The sequence below is a fragment of the Amblyomma americanum genome, chromosome 5 (genome assembly GCF_052857255.1).
Source record: "Amblyomma americanum isolate KBUSLIRL-KWMA chromosome 5, ASM5285725v1, whole genome shotgun sequence".
Lineage (NCBI taxonomy): Eukaryota > Metazoa > Arthropoda > Arachnida > Ixodida > Ixodidae > Amblyomma > Amblyomma americanum.
Window position 1 is genome coordinate 100,922,405 of NC_135501.1, and position 20,842 is coordinate 100,943,246.

The 20,842-nt window shown below is 50.5% G+C and overlaps 1 pseudogene; it reads left to right on the top strand.

The window, feature by feature from the left end:
- The window catches only part of LOC144134075 (uncharacterized), a 50,834-nt pseudogene that overhangs the window by 17,485 nt on the left and 12,507 nt on the right, over positions 1–20,842 (top strand).

Below are 20,842 nucleotides of genomic sequence, written 5' to 3' on the forward strand. Positions count from 1 at the left end.
TTCTTTCCTGCCCCCCTTCAGCACAATATGCTTCACAATCTAGCCCTGAAATCAACCGTTTTATTCTATATCACAAAGCCTGCTTTCAACTCGAGCTAGTTTTTCAAGGCGTAATTTTCTGCGGGATCTAGTTAAACTAAAAAAAATCTTTCATGCGTCTTTACTTTATTTATTCAGGAAATGCAAAAATATAGAATGGGTGATGAAAAGAAAAGATAAGGAATGGCCAGGAATTGAAACGAAGCCATTTTCTAGCACAGAAGCCTTATATATAAAAAATCACTAGCGGCAGTAGGTGTAGATCACTACAATGAAGAAAAACTAGTGTTAAAACCACAGATGAATGCAATCTCAGAAATATACCACAGCAGTGTTGTGAGCAGCACAGTAAGGCACGGCACTACTGAAAAAGAACTCATCCAACTGTGTCTTATCATCGTCCCACCTCCCTTGATCAAAATAAATGCGCTCCCCAGCCATCCACTTTTCAGAAAATACTACAAAATCGGCCCATTTGCATTCTGTGACAGCCATCTGTCCTAAATCTTGGTAAAAATACTCATCATCTCTCTTGAGTTGATGTGTACCATCAACAAATGCAAGACAAGGTTTTGCTGGTTACAGTGTTAGCTTCACTGTCCTTCAAATAGTAGGGACATTTTATCTCCACATCACCATAGGTGCTTTCTTCCGGGTCAAAAACCAACCTATCCGGGCTTGCACCTAGCCATCGAAAGCCAGGGTGCACAGCAAGGCCACAATATTGCAAGGTCACGTTGTGTCCTGCAGCTCTAATTGTAGCGGCATACCGCTCTGCGGCAAGAGCCTCATTTTTTTCCCATCCTGTACAGCCCGTACCTGGGACAGATCCTTTGAGTCCAAGAGATTCCTTAAACCTTTCTCTGTCCATTCTTTCCGCCTCATGACCTTGCCAAAGGTAGATGCTTTGAGGCGGTGTCGTAGTGCCGAGTTCCACTTGTCGCTCAGGGCCTACTGCCTGGTATTTGCTTCTAACTCCTTGGCCTATTTCAGGACTGAGCTGAAAGTGCTAGGAAAGAAAAACGATATTATGTATTTCCCGCAAATCATCCCTTTCTTGCATTTCAGCAGTTCTCAATAATCCTGCTTGGTGCACACCCAGTTCTTTTCGACATTTGCTAGTAAAAGTGCATCAGATGACGCTAATTTGAGCATGCAAAATGTTGACCGATTCAATGGCCAAACTAAAATTTTCACAATTCACTGCAAGCCAGTCATCTCATGCTTTTTGTCAGCCGCCGCACAGCTGTTTTTGTCGTTATATCACACTTCAGAGTTATTCAGATTTTTGGCCTATTCTATGAAGTGTTAACAAGACACCGCCTTACACTACGCCATCTACAAGGGGTGCAGCAGGAGAAAAAAATCACCCTCTTTCGCAGGCATCATAATCACTGTGCAGCATTTGGCTGCGACAATGGGAACAGAAAGTTCGAACTGTTGGCTGTGCAAACATGAGGCATGCAATAGAAAGTTCGAACTGTTGGCTGTGCAGACATGCGGCATGCTTAACGGCTTAGTATTCTCAAACACTTCATTCTGAGAGAGAACATGAGCCATGAACTGAGGGTCACCTGGCTGTAAATGGAAAGTACAAAACCGCAACCAGAGATAAGAAAAATGCTGCTTCATTATGAAATTTAAGTTCACTTTCATCATTAACTGGTATTTTTTGTGAAATATTAACCTACAGTGCCTTTAGCAAAGGGCTCATTGCATGGATTAACATGGCTATCACTGTGGTTGGTAAATAAGGTGTAATGGGACCGACAGGCGCAGCGCAGCGAAGAAGCGGACGAGTTCAAGCGGGACAACGAAGAAGCAGACGAAGTGCAGCTGGGTTTTTCGAACGACGCCTGTGAGTGTGCCCGTCGTGTCGCCGGACAACCAAGACCAACCGACCTGTGCTTCAAATAAACGCCTTGACACTTGGTCGAGGTGCCTCGGTTCCCGTCCCGGTCCTCATCCTGGAACTTCGAAGTGGAACGCTCCTCGTCTCCGCCACCATGCCGGAAGGTCCGAGTGAACCATCGCAGCCCCTCCCTGCCACCGTACTCTGTCACGGGGTGCAGCGCCAGCGTGACCCTTCTCCTTTTAGTGGCACCGATGACCAAGACGTCGACGATTGGCTGGCCTCCTATGAGCGCATCAGCACTTACAATCGGTGGGACGATTCCGTCAAACTTAGCAACGTCCTATTCTATCTAACGGACGTTGCCAACCTATGGTTTCGCAACCATGAGGCCGACCTTCCCACCTGGTCGACCTTTAAAACAAGCTTCGCCGACGTTTTCGGCCGCCCCGCCGTCCGGAAGCTTCGCGCCGAGCAACGTCTTCGTGCTCGATCTCAGCTCCCTTCCGAGACGTTCACCAGCTACATCGAGGACATCGTTGACCTGTGCAAGCGTGTCAACCCCTCCATGTCCGAAGGGGATAAAGTCAACCACATACTTAAAGGCATAGCCGATGACGCTTTCCAGATGCTGCTGGCGAAGAACCCCACCTCCGTCGCCACCGTCATCCAGCTGTGCCAAAGCTTCGACGAACTCCGCAAGCAACGCGCATTCTTCCTGACCCTGCCAAACTTCGCGCCATCGCTGACTTCCCCAAACCAACCACCTTAAAAGAACTTCGCAGTTTTATAGGCTTATGCTCATATTTTCGCCGCTTCATCCGAAATTTCGCCAGTATCATCGCCCCTTTAACGCAGCTTCTTGCCGGCAGTCCGAACCTTTCGTCTTGGTCCCCCGCCTGCGATACCGCGTTCAGCACTTTACGTCGCCTGCTGGTCTCTCCCCCCATCCTTCGCCATTTTGATCCCGCCTGTCCGACAGAAGTTCACACTGACGCGAGCGGTGTGGGCTTGGGCGCAGTTCTTGCCCAGCGAAAGCCTGGGTATCCGGAATACGTCGTCGCTTACGCCAGCCGCGCCCTCACCAAGGCAGAATCAAACTATTCTGTTACAGAAAAGGAATGTCTCGCCATCATTTGGGCAATTGCCAAGTTCCGCCCTTACATTTACGGCCGGCCCTTCTATGTCGTCACAGACCACCACGCCCTATGCTGGCTATCCTCCCTCAAAGATCCTTCTGGCCGACTCGCCCGCTGGGCTTTACGTCTCCAGGAGTTTGATATACACGTCATTTATCGCTCCGGCCGCAAGCACTCGGACGCCGACGCCCTTTCTCGTTCACCACTCCCATGCGAGTCAACCTCTGCCCTCGTCTGTGCCTACGAATTCTCTTCGTTCAACATCCCTGATATGCTCTCCGAACAATTGAAGGATCCTTGGATCACCTCGCTGCTAAACTTCCTGAACACTCCCTCGCCGCATCCTTCGACCCGGACCCTTCGCCGCCAAGCCCACCACTTCGCCGTTCGTGATGGCCTCTTATACCGCCGTAATTACCTCCCCGACGGCCGGAAGTGGCTGTTGGTCATCCCTCGACACCTCCGTGCTACAATCTGTGCCTCTTTTCACTCCGCTCCACAATGCGGCCACGCCGGTGTACTGAAAACATATGCTCGCCTTCGTCAGCGATTCTACTGGCGAGGTATGTACCGCTACATACGTCAGTACATTCGGTCATGCATCGCCTGCCAACGTCGCAAGAAACCTCCCCACCCCGCCGCCGCTCCTTTGCAGCCGTTACCATGGCCTGGCCGTCCCTTTGACCGCGTCGGCATTGATCTTTATGGCCCGCTTCCAACTACTTCGGCTAATAATCGGTGGATCATAGTTGCCGTTGACCATCTCACTCGTTACGTCGAAACGTCGGCTCTCAAATCTGCTACCGCAAACGATATCGCCCACTTCATTCTACACAGTCTTGATCTTCGTCACGGCGCCCCGAAAGAACTTCTGAGTGACCGCGGCCGTGTTTTTTTCTCGGACGCCGTCGAGGCCCTGCTCAAGCAATGCCAAATCGTTCATCGCTACACCAGCGCCTATCACCCCCAGACCAACGGCATGACTAAGCGGTTCAACCGCACTCTGAGTGACATGCTCGCCATGTACGTTGACACCGCCCACTCCAACTGGGATCAAGTGCTCCCGTTCGTCACGTACGCGTATAACACAGCTACTCAGACAACAACGGGGTTTTCTCCTTTCTTCCTCTTATATGGCCGGGAGCCTACATCCACCATGGACACCATCCTTCCTTATCACCCTGACCCTTCCGAGACCACCTTACTCTCCGAAGCTCACCTGTATGCCGAAGAATGCCGGCAACTTGCCCGCTCTTTCACCACACAGCTACAATGGGATCAGAAGCACCGTCGGGATTCCCCGGACCCTCCAGCGTCATACCCATCTGGCGCCCTCGTTTGGCTCTGGGTGCCTTCCTCCACTCCCGGCCTCGCCACGAAACTACTGTCCCGCTTTCACGGACCTTACCGGGTTGTCCACCAAACTTCTCCGGTGACTTATATTGTTGAGCCGCTCGTTCCCTCTTCGGACCACCGTCGCCGGGGGCGCGAAACTGTGCACGTTGACCGCCTCAAGCCTTACTATGACCCGCCCATCCTCTCCTCTCCGTAAGTCGCCAGGATGGCTCCTTTTTCGGAGGGAGAGTAATTGTAATGGGACCGACAGGCGCAGCGCAGCGAAGAAGCGGACGAGTTCAAGCGGGACAACGAAGAAGCAGACAAAGTGCAGCTGGGTTTTTCGAACGACGCCTGTGAGTGTGCCCGTCGTGTCGCCGGACAACCAAGACCAACCGACCTGTGCTTCAAATAAACGCCTTGACACTGGATATTAAAATTCCGGTCACCACGCTGGTTCTTTACCCTGTACGACTGCCATTGACACTCGACAAAAGTAATATGGCAGCTAGGTGAGCTCTGACTGATGCTTATTACTTTCAGTGCACATTATGTGAATGACAAATTGCACCAATAAAAACCGGAAACGCCACAGAAAAAGAGCAAGAACACGCAGCTGGCTGTGAATCAGTCAATAAAGCGAGCAGGTTTAGCTGTGCACACATTAGGCAAGAACAGTATTCGTTCCGTACGCCAGTTCAAGAGGTAAAGAGCACTTTATGCCCAGCGATTAAGACCAGCAGGTCTAAGTATATAGTATAATCAGACATGCATGCTTTGAACACTTGCAGAGCAGACAGCCATCGCCAGACTAAATGACCTTGAAGCCTGGATGGTGCTATCACAGCCAGTGAACTTTGAGAGATTGCACTTCAAACCTTTTAGCAAGATCAGCAGCAACACTTCCCATCACCTGGCATTTAGATGGTGTGTAAGTGCCAGCATGGCCTCGTCAATGAATGTCAATTATTTACTGAACATGGTGCTCAATATGTGTTCTTATTCACTCAGACCTGAATGTAAATAGACAGTATGCACTAATGGCACAGTTAGGACAGCAGAATCATTTCAACAAGCATGCTTACTGTCATATGTAAAAAGAAGTCGCTATATGCTGCACAAAACACTTTTCCTACCACAAACACATGACAAACCTGCAAAAGCACCCGATAAATGCAGTGAACGAAAGCAACAACTAATGTGCTAACCATCAGAATTTGTTGTTCATCAGGTGTGAAGACAGCAGGAAATGTGTAAGGCACAGCACCAGTAAACAGCTCCAGTCGTGGGACAGCTCAATTGGTGCCTGCCACAGGGCCTATGGTGGATATCCAGGTCTTAAAATCGTGCGGACTGTCCGACTGCTGGTATGTCAGTGGAGAGCCTACTGGAGCAAGGCCTTCCTTTGTCTTTACCAGAGGAACCTGCACGTCTCGCAAAACAGCGGCAAAAGGAAGGTCACCCAGTGCCTCCAGCTCAGCACCAAGTGACTGGATTGCGGCTACTTGGCTAGCTTCATCCTACTATTCCAGGCTTGCACCTGAAAGTTGAGCAGTCACTGGCAACTGCGCACCGCCTTCTCGTGGGGCTCGCCAGTCCACGTCGAGAACACTTGCAGGCTTGATGCGTTTCTGTCTTGGGCGTCTCCACTGCTTAAGCAACTCCGTGCAGGCAAGCTCTGGTGGTGGCTCTGCAAATCCCTGCTCCTTCAATAGGGCTAGCAGGCGTACTGCTGCAAGGACGTGACTGCAGGCTCCACTCTTTCCTGCCGGGCATTCGCAGGCAGTGGTATGAGGCACGCCGTTGGTAATGTGAAAAGGCATCTGCACATTGTAGGGACGGCAACCTTTCTTCTGACTGCGGAAACTTGTGCAATGCATGTGGACGATACCAAGTCTGAAAAGAAAATCCAAAACAGCGCTGTGATACTCATGAAGTTCCAAACTTATCCTGCAACACTGGTATGTGCGTTGAGAGGAGAGTGCCCAAGAACCGAGACATCTCAATGAACATAAGATACAAGTCTTGCATAAAGACCTTACGACCAGTGTTTGTTTCATGATTAAAACTGCAATTAAAAATTGGCTCTAGCAATATCTAAAAGCTGGTCTGATGACAAATACTTGTTTCTGTATAAGTAACGTTACCACTCGAAAAACCACGAGATTAAACTAAAAATCAAATCCTGGGGTTTTGCTTACCTAAACCATCACATCGTTACAAGGCACGCTCTAGTGAAGTGCTCCGGATTAATTTAGATTACCTGGGGTAGTTTAACGTGCCCTAGAACGCAAGTACATATAAAGTAAAAGGGCGTTTTTGCATTTCGCCTCTGTCGAAACGAGGCCGCCGCGAAAGAGACTCGATCCCCCAATCTCGCACTTAGCAGCAGGGCGCCTTAGCCGACTAAGCCACTGCGGTAGTTGAGAGAAAACTGCAAGAATCGATTTGCAGAGCAATATGCACCGCTCTGGGCACGCGGCCGTTCGATTGCATCGGTACGTCTGCTTCGCAAAATGTTTCTGCGCCGATTCGGCGTCCGCCCCTTCAACATATAGAAACCGGTCGCATCTTAACATAACGTTACTCGCGCTTGTTGCTTCCGCCCACAAACGCTCCTTGAAACGAAGAAAGAGAAGCTCCCACTATTCGGTTGCGACGAAACTTTCATATCAAGTGAGCGAGCTACAACTTTGGGTATGCGCGTAATGGAAGAGTGCAGAGCGCCGGGGAAACGCTGGCGTCGGACGCCGTTCGCAGAGTATGTCTACAGCCAAATGTTCCTTACCCCGAGTCACATGTGTTCGTGCGAAGCGATGACGGCGAACAGTAGGCCTCGATGGCAAAGCTGTACGCCTTCTTCCGTCGACGGGCAGAGAGGCCTTTTTAGTCGCACAAACATTCCAATATGCGCTCCGAAATATGCGGAACGACAGTCAAGTTCGTCGTGCAACCTAAGCTGCTCAGACTCGGAAAGCATAGCGGATGATACATGACGAGAGGTCTTGACATCGTATAAAACTTTCGCTCAAATACAATTAGACCTCAATACGGCGAACAGACTGGCACATGGGCTGGCAGCTGAACACTCGTCGCAATGAAGATGGCGACCAGACTTTCGGTGCCCAGTGTTGGCAGATCTCCGAACAGTTTTGTATATGATCTATTGACTCGACGAAGAATGAGCCTTAGCAACAGATGAACCTCTCGACGGCCATCCACAACTTCCAACTTCCAACGAAAATATCATTAAACAGCATTTGTTTCCTCACTCTTTTCTGTTCATTGTCCCTTAACGTTACACCTATCATTCTCCTTTCCACAGCTCGTGCCGTTGTCCTCAATATAAACTGAACCCTTTTCTTTCACCTCGTCATTTGTGCCCATATAGGTTAATATCGGTAAGATGCAGCTTATATTTCACATTTTACTGCACTAAAAATAAAATTTCCTTGCAAAAGAATAAAGCCTATAGAGCAACACAAATACCCTCGCGATAAGAGTGCCGAAAACGGGTGCAGCACGGGCGAGCAATCTAATCGCGCTTGCCAACATCTGAAACAAGAAGTTGCCTCTCAAGGATATTGGTGCGCAGCAGTCAGTTCGGCCGCTGAGCAATATGGGGGTATTCACTCTTTAACACTTTACTTCACTATGGCGACGTTAGTGGGGCGCAGCATGCTTGCTCGCTGCCATCATTGCTGCGCCGGCGCCGATGGGTATAATCTGGGGAGCCAACGTTATATTAACGCCAACAAACATAGCGCGAATCAAAATGGGCTTTTTAGTCAAATGGCCAAGCACCGGAGCAGTGGCGTCGTCTTCCTCGCTCCCTCACGAGCCAAGTCATGCCCCTCGGACGCGTGGCGGCCCTCGCTGATTGTGAGCTTATGGCATTGCCCCCCCCCCCCCCCCCTTCAAGAGACATCGCCTCGATGCCTCCGGCAATGGGGAAAAACAGTATGGAGGCATCGAAAATGCGAAAGCGCGTGTGGCGTCGGCACTGAAAGTGAACGCCGGCAGGGGCTAACGAACGCATTATGGTTTCTTGCGCGACACGTAGACGACTTCAGAATTGGGAGGTCGAGAAGAACGGACAACGCTTTGCGGGAACACTTCATAGTTCAGCTCGCTCGTTCATAGTTAAGCACCTCGTAGGGGCCGAAGTACGGCGCAGAAGCTTTTCACAGCGCCCGCGCAAACATATTGGGCTCTATACCCAGGCGTACTCGCCAGGTTTGTAAATAACCTCCCTGTGGCGGAGGTTCTAACGCCAGGCTTCAGCTTTCTGCTGGTGTCGAATCCTTTGTATAGCTAGGTGGCGAGCGGCTTCTGCGTCACGAACGAATTGGTCAGCGCCCGTAACAGACGATGGGCCACAATTCGGGAGCAGCATGGCGCCGAGCATGGTGAGCGAGTCGCGTACGGCCCTAATCAGACGGAACGGGGTGAAGCGCGTCGTTTCTTGGAGGGCGGTGCTGTACGCAAACGTGACGTAAGGGAGTATTTCGTCCCGGTTGCGATAGTCATCGTCGATATATATATTCATATCTGCAATGGCCTGGTTCAGCCTCTCAGTCAGTACATTCGTTTGCGGTTGGTAAGCAGTCGTTTTTATATGACTGGTGCCACTGAGACGCAGCACCTCTTGTGTAGGAGGCGACGTAAACGCGGTTCCCCGGTTAGTTAATACAATCGCGGGGGCTCCGTGGCGAAGCACAATGTGGTGAACAAAGAACTGTGAAATTTCAGCCGCGGTGCCACGGGGAAGAGCCTTGGTCTCACAGTAGCAGCTCAGGTAGCCCGTGGCAACAACAATATACCGGTTACCCATGGAGGACACTGGAATTCGGCCCAGTAAGTCCATGCCGACTTGCTGAAATTGGATTTGCGGTAGATCAATTGGCTTCAGAATGCCGGCCGGGTTTGTCAGCGGTATCTTCCGCCGTTGACACTCACGACAGGTTCTAACGTGGTGTTCGACAGCCTCAGCAAGCCGAGGCCAGTTGTACTTGTGGCGGAGGCTTCCCAATGTTCTGGAAAAACCGCGGTGACCAGAAAAAAGATAGCCTTGGCTTGCATCGAGACTTTCCTGACGAAGCGCGGTTGGGACAACGAGGAGATACGCACTCTCGGTCGGGCCGTATTTTTTCTTGTAGCGGACGCCATCTCTTAAGGAAGAGGACGAAAGTCCTTGCGAGAAGAGTCGAGGCGGAGACGCAGCGGTTTCTTTGAGGTACTCGATTAAAGGCAGCAGTTCGCATTCGGCCCTCTGGTGGTGGGCAATGTCGAATGTGGTGACAGCGCCGAGGAAAGGAGAATGATCTTTGGACTCATTCGGTGGGCACGGAAGAGGAGCACAGGAGCATTTGCATGTTTCTTACCTGACTTATACACTATTGTGACGTCGAACTCTTGCAATCGAAGGCTCCACCGCGCAGCCGCCCCTATGGGCCTTTCAGGTTCGCAAACCAACACATGGAGTGATGATCGCTCACGACTCGAAACGGGCGGCCGTACAGGTACGGATGAAATTTCACGATTTCCCACACAATAGCGAGACACTACTTTTCTGTGCTGGAATAATTCACTTCGGAACGGGACAAAGTGCGATTTGCGCATGCGATAACGCGTTCCACACCGTCTTGCCACTGCACAATCACCGCATCGAGGCGAAACATTGCTGCCATCTCTGTGCACTTCCGTGTTGACTTCCTCGTCGTAGTGGCCAAAGAAAGGCGTAGATTGGAGGCGGGCCTTAAGTTCTGTGAAAACTTTTTCCAGATCCAGACCCCAGAAGAAGGGATTTTTCCAGACCCTGACCCCAGAAGAAGGGTTCGGAGTCTTTTGACAGGCGAGTCAGCGGCTCTGCGAGCTTGCAGGTTTTGAACGAATATCCGATAATAGGCGCAAAGCCCCAGAATATGCCGCAAGCTTCGTTTATCTGTTGGCTGGGGAAATGCAGCAACAGCGGCTGTATATTATGGGTCGGGGCTCATGTCATCTGCGCTCACGATGTGGTAAAAAAATTTGAGCTTCCTAAATGCGAAGTGGTACTTTTCAGGCTTGAGAGACAGGCCCGCGGAACGAATTGCCTCGAAAGCAGCGCGCAAATGCTTTAGATGCTCCTCGAACGTGTTAGAGAAAATCACGACGTCGTCGACGTACACAAGGCAGGACTGCCACTTCAGGTCAGAGAGCACAGCGTCCATCATGCTTTGAAACGTTGCAGAGGCATAACACGAGCCGAAAGAAAGCACCTTAAACTCGTACAATCGGTCAGGAGTAACGAAGGCGATCTTTTCTCGGTCACGTTCGTCGACCTCGATTTTCCGCTAAGCAAGCCTAGTGACGAAAAGTAGGTGGCGTGGCGGAGGCGGTCTAAGGAGTCATCAATGCGCGGCAGCGGATACAGATCCTTTTTGGTAACGTTGTTGAGACGTCTGTAATCTACGTAGAAGAGTAGGCTGCCGTCTTTCTTTGCGACGAGAACAACAGGTGACGCCCAGGAGCTCGTTTATGGTTGTATGACGTTATCGTGGAGCATTTCACAAACTTGGCGGCGTATGACGTCATGTTCTTTCGACGAAACCCGATCAAGAGGCTCATATAGCGGTCTATGGTCACTATCGACGATAATGCGGTGCTTAGTTATTGGCGTCTGGCGAACCTTGGAAGGCAACGGAAAACAGTCGCGAAAAGAGCCAATAATACTGTCAACGTTTCTGACTGGCCAGAAGGTTCGGGTTCACGTCGGTTCTAATGGCTGTCGCCGTGCCCTCTCTCTTTATTCCGGGGTCCATTGTGGATAAGACACAATTCCGGCATGCTCACCAAGTTCTTCAAAACGGGCAATTACTGTTTTTTCCGTCAAATTTTTGGGTTGGCAACTAAAGTTGGTTACTAAAATCTCGATACTCCCGTAAACAAGGTCGACAAGGGCGTGAGCAACACAAACTTTCCGACACAGTGCAGCGATATGCTCCCTTCGGTAATGCCCCGAGTACCGAAGCTGGCATCACACTGCACCGCCAAAAACTTGCTCTCAGCCGTATCGTTATGTGGTCGTCAGAGGCGTATAATGCTGTATCGGAAATGATACCAAATACTCCTGCAGGTTGATGACCGCCACGTATTCTTTAAGTCCATGGCGAGAACCAGTTCTTTAGAGCACTCTCGTAGAACGGCAAAGGAGCCAATGAAAGTGGCACCGCGGATCTCTATGCGGCAGGTGCAGACCAAGGTGGTAAAGCCTTTTCGATGGTCGTGGCTAGCTGGCTGCTCATAACAGAAATGCCGGGTCTGTTATCCACGATTGCTGTCACACCATAGATGTTGGCGGAAACTAGAATTTTGGCGGCGGAAACCATTCTTTACAACTCGTAGGTGAGGTCTTCGGTGACATCACCGCTGAGGTCGTCGTTGAGGTCGTCGATGAGGTCGTCGATGTGGGCGTCGGTGGGGTCGCCGAAGAGATCGTCTTGGAGGTCAGCAGGTGGGGTCTTCGGCGTTCGGGTCGTCGCATCAAATCGTTGGATGGATACTGTTCACTCGCTTCGGCAGCGGCGGTCCTACCCCCGGAGGACCCTGTCTTCAGTTTTCCCGGCGGGAAGATGTGCCTCTGAATTGGCCAGAGGATGACGCACGACTGGGCGAGGCACCCCGTCTTGGAGACGGCGACCTAGACTGGCGTCGTGGCAGTGTCCAGGGCAGCACGTGATCGGCCAGGTACTGCTCAATGTCCCGTGCTGTCTCACCCTACCGCGGTTGAGTAGTGCCCTGCGGAAATCCTCTTAAGCCCACCTCCCGTATGGGCAGCTGCGAAGGACATGACCTGGCTCCCTGCAGTGGTAGCATAGTGGCCGATTGTTGGATGTGCGCTACACGTCCGTTTTTTAAACAAAGCGCGGGTCATGCAGCTCGACGGGGGAAGGTGCCCCTGCGTTGGTTCTGCAGCAAGGCGGAATAAATGCGGCACTGAGGCAGGTCTCCGTAGGGCTTCATTGTAGCTCATGACGTACGGCTCCGGATGTCGTGTCAGTGGTGGCTGGACAGCTCGCCGAATTTCGTAACGGACGGCATTGGCTGCAGCTGCATGGAGCATCTAAGCGGAGGGTTGCGCAGTTCTTCGCGGACCACACTCCGCGCAAGCTCCCGACGCGCCTCACCTGCGGCGACTGTGGCTTCTTTGGCGAAGTCCGCGACGGTGCTTGGAGGGTCGCGTATGAGGCCAGCAAAGTGCTGCTCCTTCACACCACGCATGAGGTGGCGCACCGTCGTAGCCTCGGGCATGGCAGGGTCAGCGCGTTTGAAGAGACGTGCCGTATCTTCAAAAATTTGGAGGACGCTTAAGCTTCGTCTTTGAGTGAGACGTGACAGCGTATTGCAGCGTTGCCAAGGAGTGCACGGAACGCCATCACCCGTTCGGCGCCGCGAGACGCGGCCCGTTGGAAAATTTAAGGAAAGGACGCCTGTCTTACATATCTCGGCGCACCCCCGAACTGGGCCGTAAGGGAAGGAAATTGAAATAACAATAATAATTGGTTTTTTGGGGAAAGGAAATGGCGCAGTATCTGTCTCATATATCTTTGGACACCTGAACCGCGCCGTAAGGGAAGGGATAAAGGAGGGAGTGAAAGAAGAAAAGAAGAATAGGTGGCGTAGTGGAGGGCTCCGGCATAATTTCGACCACCTGGGGATCTTTACCGTGCACTGACATCGCACAGCACACGGGCGCCTTATCGTTTTTCCTCCATAAAAACGCAGCCGCCGCGGTCGGGTTCGAACCCGCGTTGACACCTAGACGGGAAATTGAAATGAAAAATTGGTTTTATGGAAAGGAAATGACGCCTGTCTCTCAAATCTCGCTCGACGCACGTACCGCGCCGTAAGGGATGGAAAATTCCTGCCCACCGACAAGCGCCATTTTTCGTTCAAGGCCAATGCCGCCGGCGACAACGACACCGGCTTTTCTGCGACACGAGCTCCTTAACGCTGTCGCGTTAATAAATATGGCGACGCTTTCGTTCGACTGTTGTGACCAAGAGAGAAGGGTGATTTCGGCGTTTATTTTCGTGCGCTTGTGCTGAAGGTGGCGAGCAGTTCACAACGGAACGCTTCCCAGTTAGTTAGGGATGCCTCATAGTTCTCGAACCATGTCTTTTCCGAGTCTTGAAACGCGAAATACACGTTTCGTAGCTTTCGGTCCTCGACCCACTGGTGAAAAGTGGCCACACGGTCAAAGCTGGCCAACCAGTCCTCGACATCTTCGAACCGATAGCCGTGGAAGGATGGTGTCGAGCGAGGTGTAAGGACAAAAACCGCAGGGACAGTGTCGGAAGGCTGACTTGTCTGACTGCCAGTAGTGGACGTCATGGTACGCACCGACGTCGTCAGTGGTTGACACTCAAGTTCCTGGCCTTGCAGGCGGCGGTTCGCTGTATGGACGGGTGTTGGTTCCAAGCGTAGCGAATGAGCGTCAGAATTTTCCTCGGGGTGAGCGTTCATGGGAAGATAATACCCATCACCTCCACCAAAATGTCGCCGACAAATGTAGCGCGACTCAAAAGGGGCTGTTCATTTGAACGGCCAAGCACCGGAGCAGAAGCGTCGTCTTGCTTGCTCCCTCACGAGCCAAGTCAAGCCGCTCGGCCGCGTGGCGGCGCTCGCAGAATATTAGCTGTCTGGCAATATTTAACCTTTTAAATACCAGATACTGTATCTGGTAGGCATGCGCCCCGAATAATTGTACCAAAAAGCGGGAACCGGTTAATGTGGGTGCTCGCGTAACGTACAGCAGCAGCCTGGGAAACCCAGTTGGGGAACCCCTAGTGTAGACTACGATGCCGTTCACCTGGCACCCAAATCCGAAAGACGCGGGTTAGATCTTGACCACGGCGGTCGAATTTCAATGTCGGCAAAGTTCTACAGGGCGCCGGCTAATGTACGATGTCAGTACATATTAAAGAGCCCCAGGTGGTCGAAATTTCCGGAGACCTTCACTGTGGCATCCATCATAGCCTGAGGCGCTTTGGCATGATAAACCCCCATAAACCACACCAAACCATAATCCACCATCGCACTGCTAGAAGTGTAATGCGTGGTCTCGTAATGGCCCCTTACCCATACGAACAGAATAAAAAAACTTCTTTGGACAATACCTAACTTACGCTTAGTTACCCTCACCGGGGAATACTTTTTCAACAACGTTAATGCTTAAAGTTCTACGTTATCAGTGCAGTTGTTATGGCTAACACACAGTCCAACCGTATGTCCGGGTGAGAACAGTATAACAGCAGACACTACCTCTTTTGTGTCCTGTATCGAACTACGGTCTCTTTCTCTGCGCCCGCTGTCACGGCCATCTTGTGCATGTTCCTAAAGCAACAATTCTTTGCCGCTTAAGGAACGGCACCAAGAGTCTGATTTTTTAAGTTGGTCAGGTTTAATGGCTATAAGCGTGCCACTGTTTCCGAATTAAGTGTTAGCCTTTAACAAAATAATAAAAGAATTACACAATTTTCTTTAACGAAGGATCTTAAAGTTTTCTCTCAGTAGATCTGCAGCTGAGCTCTTTCATTCGAGGATAGATTACTGGCTGCCATAAAAATTCCTCTGTTCAAGATTTGGCCAGCTTGGTTTAATTTTTACTTTCACTTTCTTGCAACAGATTTCTCGTGCTGCGCAACGCAGTTGTTAAAATCTGCTCTCTAGTAAAAATACATTGTTTCACATACGGGTCGGTTAGTCACTCCAAACATAAAGAAATATAATTTTTCGCAACTACCGTCTACCTCTGTTCCTTGCAAGATTAAGAACCTTTTCGAATAAATGGAAAAGATTAAAATGTTTTCGGTTTTACAACCGTTGTCCGCAATGTTTCGAGAGTGATTTATTTTATTCTCTAGAAATAATTCCCCAAAACAAAGGTTGGAGCGTATGTATAGCACCATCTGTGCGGGGTAACCTAAACTATTTATGTTAATTGCTGTGGTAGCCGCTAGATAGCCCTACATGTAAAAAAAACGTTTTCACTAGTCTGCTGCACAGTCAATTGTGAGTGAATGTGGAGAGATGGGCGTCCACCTCGAAGAGCGTGTAAACATAAAATTCTGTGTGAAGCTTGGAAAGACTTCTACACAGATATATGAGCTCCTTCGTGACGCTTGCGGCAACGAGACATTAACGTGGGTGCAAGCTTTCTAGTGGCACAAGAGGTTCGTTTCGGGAAGAACGTCGGTGAAAGACGACACAAGGGGGGGCGTCCTTCAACCTCACGGAATGAAAACAACGGAGCTCGGACCACAGAAATCGTACAGCAAGGCCGCGCCAATTGAGTCCGCATGCTATCAGATGCTCTCGACATTAGTAAGACAACGTGGCACCAAATTTTGCGTGAGAACTTAGCGAAACAAAAGCTGAATGCCAGACATGTGCCGCACTCCCTCACACAAAACCAGAAGGACACGCGGGTATCAGCGAGCGCTGATTTGTTCTCCGAGGCAGACAGCATCATTGCTGAAGAAACACGTAGTTTTCAATACGATCCTCAAACAAAGAGCCAGAGCGCCGAATGGCGGTTCACAAGCTCTCTGGCGTCGAGAATGGTGCGGCGACAGAACAGAACAGAGACGATGCTGATAGTTTTTTTTAGATCCCACAAGTGTCGTACACCACGAATTCGTCCCACAACGGCAGACGGTGAATCGCCAGATTTATATCCACGTGCTCCAACACGTGCGTGATGCATTACGACGCCGTCGCCCTGACTAATGAGCATCTGGACAATGTAGCCTTCTCTACGATAACGCAAGTCTGCACACTGCTCTCAGCGTGACAAAATTTCTCGCCAAGCACAGCATTACTGTACTTCCCTATACGCCATGCGATTTTTTCCTTTTTCCTTGTCTGAAGATAGCCCTAAAAGTTCGCTGAATGGGGAGCGAAGAAGTCATCCAAGACGCCACGACAAATGAGCTGGCCACCCTGCCAAAAGAATCGTTTTCTAACTCTTTCCAAGACCTCAAGAAGCGTTGGAAACTGGGTATAGAGTTCAAAGGAGACTATTACGAAGCAATGCTGCCCAAATGATTTCAATGTTAAAAGCATTTTTTAATTGGCTCACTCTCGGAACTTTACGGACAAAGGTTGTATTTGCACGTAATGACCTCGCGTGGAATATTATAGGAACAGTTAGCACAAGCTCTTCAAAACTTTTCACTCCACAGCAATTTCGCAAAATATCTATATACGTTGGAAGCTATCTTTTGCAACGCTAACTGAAACACACAGCAGCGAACCGATAAAATAGGCAGTGAAAGAGGCGCCGAGGTGGAGGATTGGGGAGTTTTTTCGACCACTTGGGACTTGTGAACGTACACAAACTGCAAAACCGACCGCTCAATAGCGCATGATATGCATCAAACATAGCACTATCTCAAGCGTGTATCACCGGTGGGTACCTGGCGGCACTGGGGATATAACCCCGCATGCGGGAGCTGCGTGGGTCGATCCCCAGTGCCGCCGGGTACTGGCCGGTGGTACATTGGGTACAAGCTTTCCCCTGCCTGGTGCTCGCAATTTTTAGGGTGAAATGCTTGGGAAATGGGCCTTCGACCCCGAATTGAGAAAAAGAAAACCTTGTGGCATGGCGCTGTTTGGGAACAGACGCCCTTGCGCCATAAAAATTCATCGTCACCATCATTATCATCTCAAGCGTAATCCCAAAAAGGCAGTTCTGCATCCGTAGCCTTTGATAGGAGAAAATTCCTGAACATACTTAAGTCGTGAACATTGAAGAACTCGTGGTTCGAAATTTCCAGAGCCCTTCACTACGGCGCCCTCATAGCCTGTGTCGCTTTGGGACGTTAAACCCCCACAACGCATAACCGTATGTCGATCAGCAGAGTGTGTTGGATTGGTAAGACGTTTGTTTGAGCATGCAGTCAAACGCACTCTTGCTCCCGCACTCCGGTCGGGGCCTACGTCATCTTCTGGGCGCCGGCCGCGGCCTGTATGTGCTCGCCGTCGTCGGCTCGCTGGGTCCCTGCTGGGCCAGCGTCTCGATGACCTGCTGGAGCGGCCAGAGGTGGTCATTCTGATTGCCGCTCTCTGCGGCTGCTTCGAGTCGCGGCGGGATCCTTCCATACTTAACTTCTTCCTGGTACTTGGTGCAATTCCACAGAATGTGTGCGAAGCCGGCCGTCTCCCTTCGGCAGACTCTGCACTCTTATGTCGGGTGCCTCTCGGGATACATTCTGTGCATCAGCGATGGGCTGGGGAGTGTGCCCGTCTGCAGCTGTATCCATAAAACGGCTTGCTCTCGACTCAGCCCCGAACAAGGAGGTGGGACAGTTTTGCAAGCCAAGCGGAAAGCGTCGGTTTTATCGCTATATTCGGTCATTCGTCCTTGGTGCTGAACCACTGCGGCCAGTCGACCAAGGCACGGTCCGTTAGCGCGCGCGCCTCGGCGTCTGCCCTCTTGTTGTGGTTGGCGTTGCGGTCGGATGCCTCGCCCGCGTATGCCAGGAACCCTTAGATTCTCACTTGGTTGGTGCTGCTGTCGTTCTTGGATGCATGGAGTATGCACACCGCTACCTTCACTATCCTGCTTTGGCGTAAATTCTCACCTCCTGCCTTCAGTCACAGAGCCCTGGTACTTGGTGCAATTCCACAGCATTAATTTATGTCAACATGCCACTGCCCTTCGAATAAAATTAATCCTCAAATACATGCAGCTCAATTTATGAGCAACGAACTGGCAACATATACCACACAGAACAAACTGGAAAACTGCTAGTGACTAACACAGTGCAGCCGCTGGCGATAGATCGCAATCTGGGCAACAGCCCTAATTGTGACGACTGCGGACGAAGTTTCTCTCCGTGATGAACTCTCAGTCGGAACTGAAACAAAGCAAGCTGAACAGTTTTATTCGCACTGGACATATCAGACATATTTTTAACCATATTGTTTTCTTAACGATATCATTGCAACTATAATCTAGAACTCTAATACCGAAGCCCATTATGCAACTGATTTTATTGAGCCTGTAAACTTGTTTTCAAGAAAGGAAATGGCGCAGTATCTGTCTCACATCAGCGGACACCTGTACTTTGCCGTACGGGACGGAATAAAGGAGGGACTATGAGAACAAAGGGAGGAGGAGGTTCCGCAGTGGAGGGCTTCGGAATAATTTATATATATAATTGGTTTTTGTGGGAAAGGAAATGGCCCAGTATCTGTCTCATAAATCGTTGGACACCTGAACCGCGCCGTAAGGGAAGGGGTAAAGGAGGGAGTGAAAGAAGAAAGCAAGAATAGGTGCCGTAGTGGAGGGCTCCGGAATAATTTCGACCACCTGGGGATCTTTAACGTGCACTGACATCGCACAGCACGCGGTCGCCTTAGCGTTTCACCTCCATCGAAACGCGGCTGCCGCGGCGGATTGTAAATTCCGGCCATGTAGTTAAGAATTTATGGGACCCCTAAGGAATTTTTATGACGTGTAATGCGAGAGCAGCTGTACCTAGCTCAACCGGTCACTGGATGCCTCTATCGCGCTTTGAGTAGCTGGTGGCGTCCACCTAGAAATTGCGACAGTTTTGCGGCTTTCATTTTTCTCAAACCCAGCTGAAGCTTTGCTCTGTTGTCCGGCGTGCTGGCCTACTTAGCCAGAGTTCCCGGGTTCGAATCCGACCGTGAGGGTTAAGTTTTGATGGAGGCGAAATGGTTACGGTGGCCGTGTGCTGTGCGATGTCAGTGCACATCAAAGATCGCCAGTTGGTCTAGAATTATTCCGGAGGCCTGCAATACGGCACGTTTGTTCCTTTATTCTTTAACTCCCTCCTTTGATATTTTTCTTATGGAGCTGTTAGTGTGTCCACCGAGATGTGAGTCAGTTACTACAAGATTTGTTTTCCTAAAAAAACAATGTCCTCTACATACGTTGACCCGCCGCTGTGGCTCAGTGGTTGAGGCGCTCGTATTCTGAGCCGGAGCACCCGGGGTTTATCCCGGCCGCGGCAGCCTCGTTTCGATGGCGGCGAAACGCAAAACGCGCATGTGTGCTGTGCGATGTCAGAGCGCAAAAGATCCCTGGGTGTTCGATATTTTTTATTAATTGGTTTTTTGGGGCAAGGAAATGGCGCAGCATCTGTCTCATATATCGTTGGGCACCTGAAACGAGCAGTAAGCAAAGGGATACAGGCGGAGTGAAAGAAGAAAGGAAGATGAGAAGCCGTAGTGGAGGGCTCCGCAATAATTTCGACCACCTGGAGATCTTTAACGTGCACTGACATCGCACAGCACACGGGCGCCTTAGCGTTTAGCCTCCATTGAAACGCAGCCGCCGCGGTCGGATTCGAATCCGGGTACTCCGGCTCAGTAGACGAGGATCTTAACCACTCAGCCAACGTGGCGAGTTTGCCTGAAGGTGCCCCACTAGAACCGTGCGTACAATTTACTACATAGGATTTGACAATTTTAAGAGACGACATTCACATCTCCCGCCATCCAGTGCGGCACTACGGCACGCAAAAAACTATTCGCTCAATAGCAGATTTTTTTCCAACCTCAACTACTGCACTTCTTTCTTCCTTTTTTTTCATTGTCTCCTTTATATCCTTCGCTTACGGCGTAGTTCCAGCGTCCGCTGATACGCGAGAGAATTGCCGCGTCATTTCCTTTTCTCGAAACCAATTTTCATTCAAAATGAATGAGCGCTCGCGCTCGTTTTTTCATGTGTCCGTCCAGTTCTACTCTTGAGCTACGTTCTCCTGCTAATTGTAATTGGTTTTTGGGGGAAAGGAAATGGCGCAGTATATGTGTCATATATCTTTGGACACCTGAACCGCGCCGTAAGGGAAGGGATAAAGGAGGGAGTGAAAGAAGAAAGGAAGAAGAGGTGCCGTAGTGGAGGGCTCCGGAATAATTTCTACCACCTGGGGATCTTTAACGTGCACTGACATCGCACAGCACACGGGCGCCTTTGCGTTTTTCCTCCATAAAAACGCAGCCGCCGCGGTCGGGTTCGAACCCGGGAACTCCGGATCAGTAGTCGAGCGCCCTAACCACTGAGCCACCGCGGCGGGGCACGTTCTCCTGCTACAATTTTCATTTCAACGGAATCGAAAATTGAGTGTCTGTTTTTGAAGCGAAAGCTTCACTACGCTACATCGTAACAATTTCGCGCTACTTAATAATAATAATAATTGGTTTTTGGGGAAAGGAAATGGCGCAGTATCTGTCTCATATATCGTTGGACACCTGAACCGCGCCGTAAGGGAAGGGATAAAGGAGGGAGTGAAAGAAGAAAGGAAGAATAGGTACCGTAGTGGAGGGCTCCGGAATACTATCGACTACCTGGGATCTTTAACGTGCACTGACAACGCACAGCACACGGGCGCCTTAGCGTTTTTCCTCCATAAAAACGCAGCCGCCGCGGTCGGGTTCAAACCCGGGAAGTCCGGATCAGTAC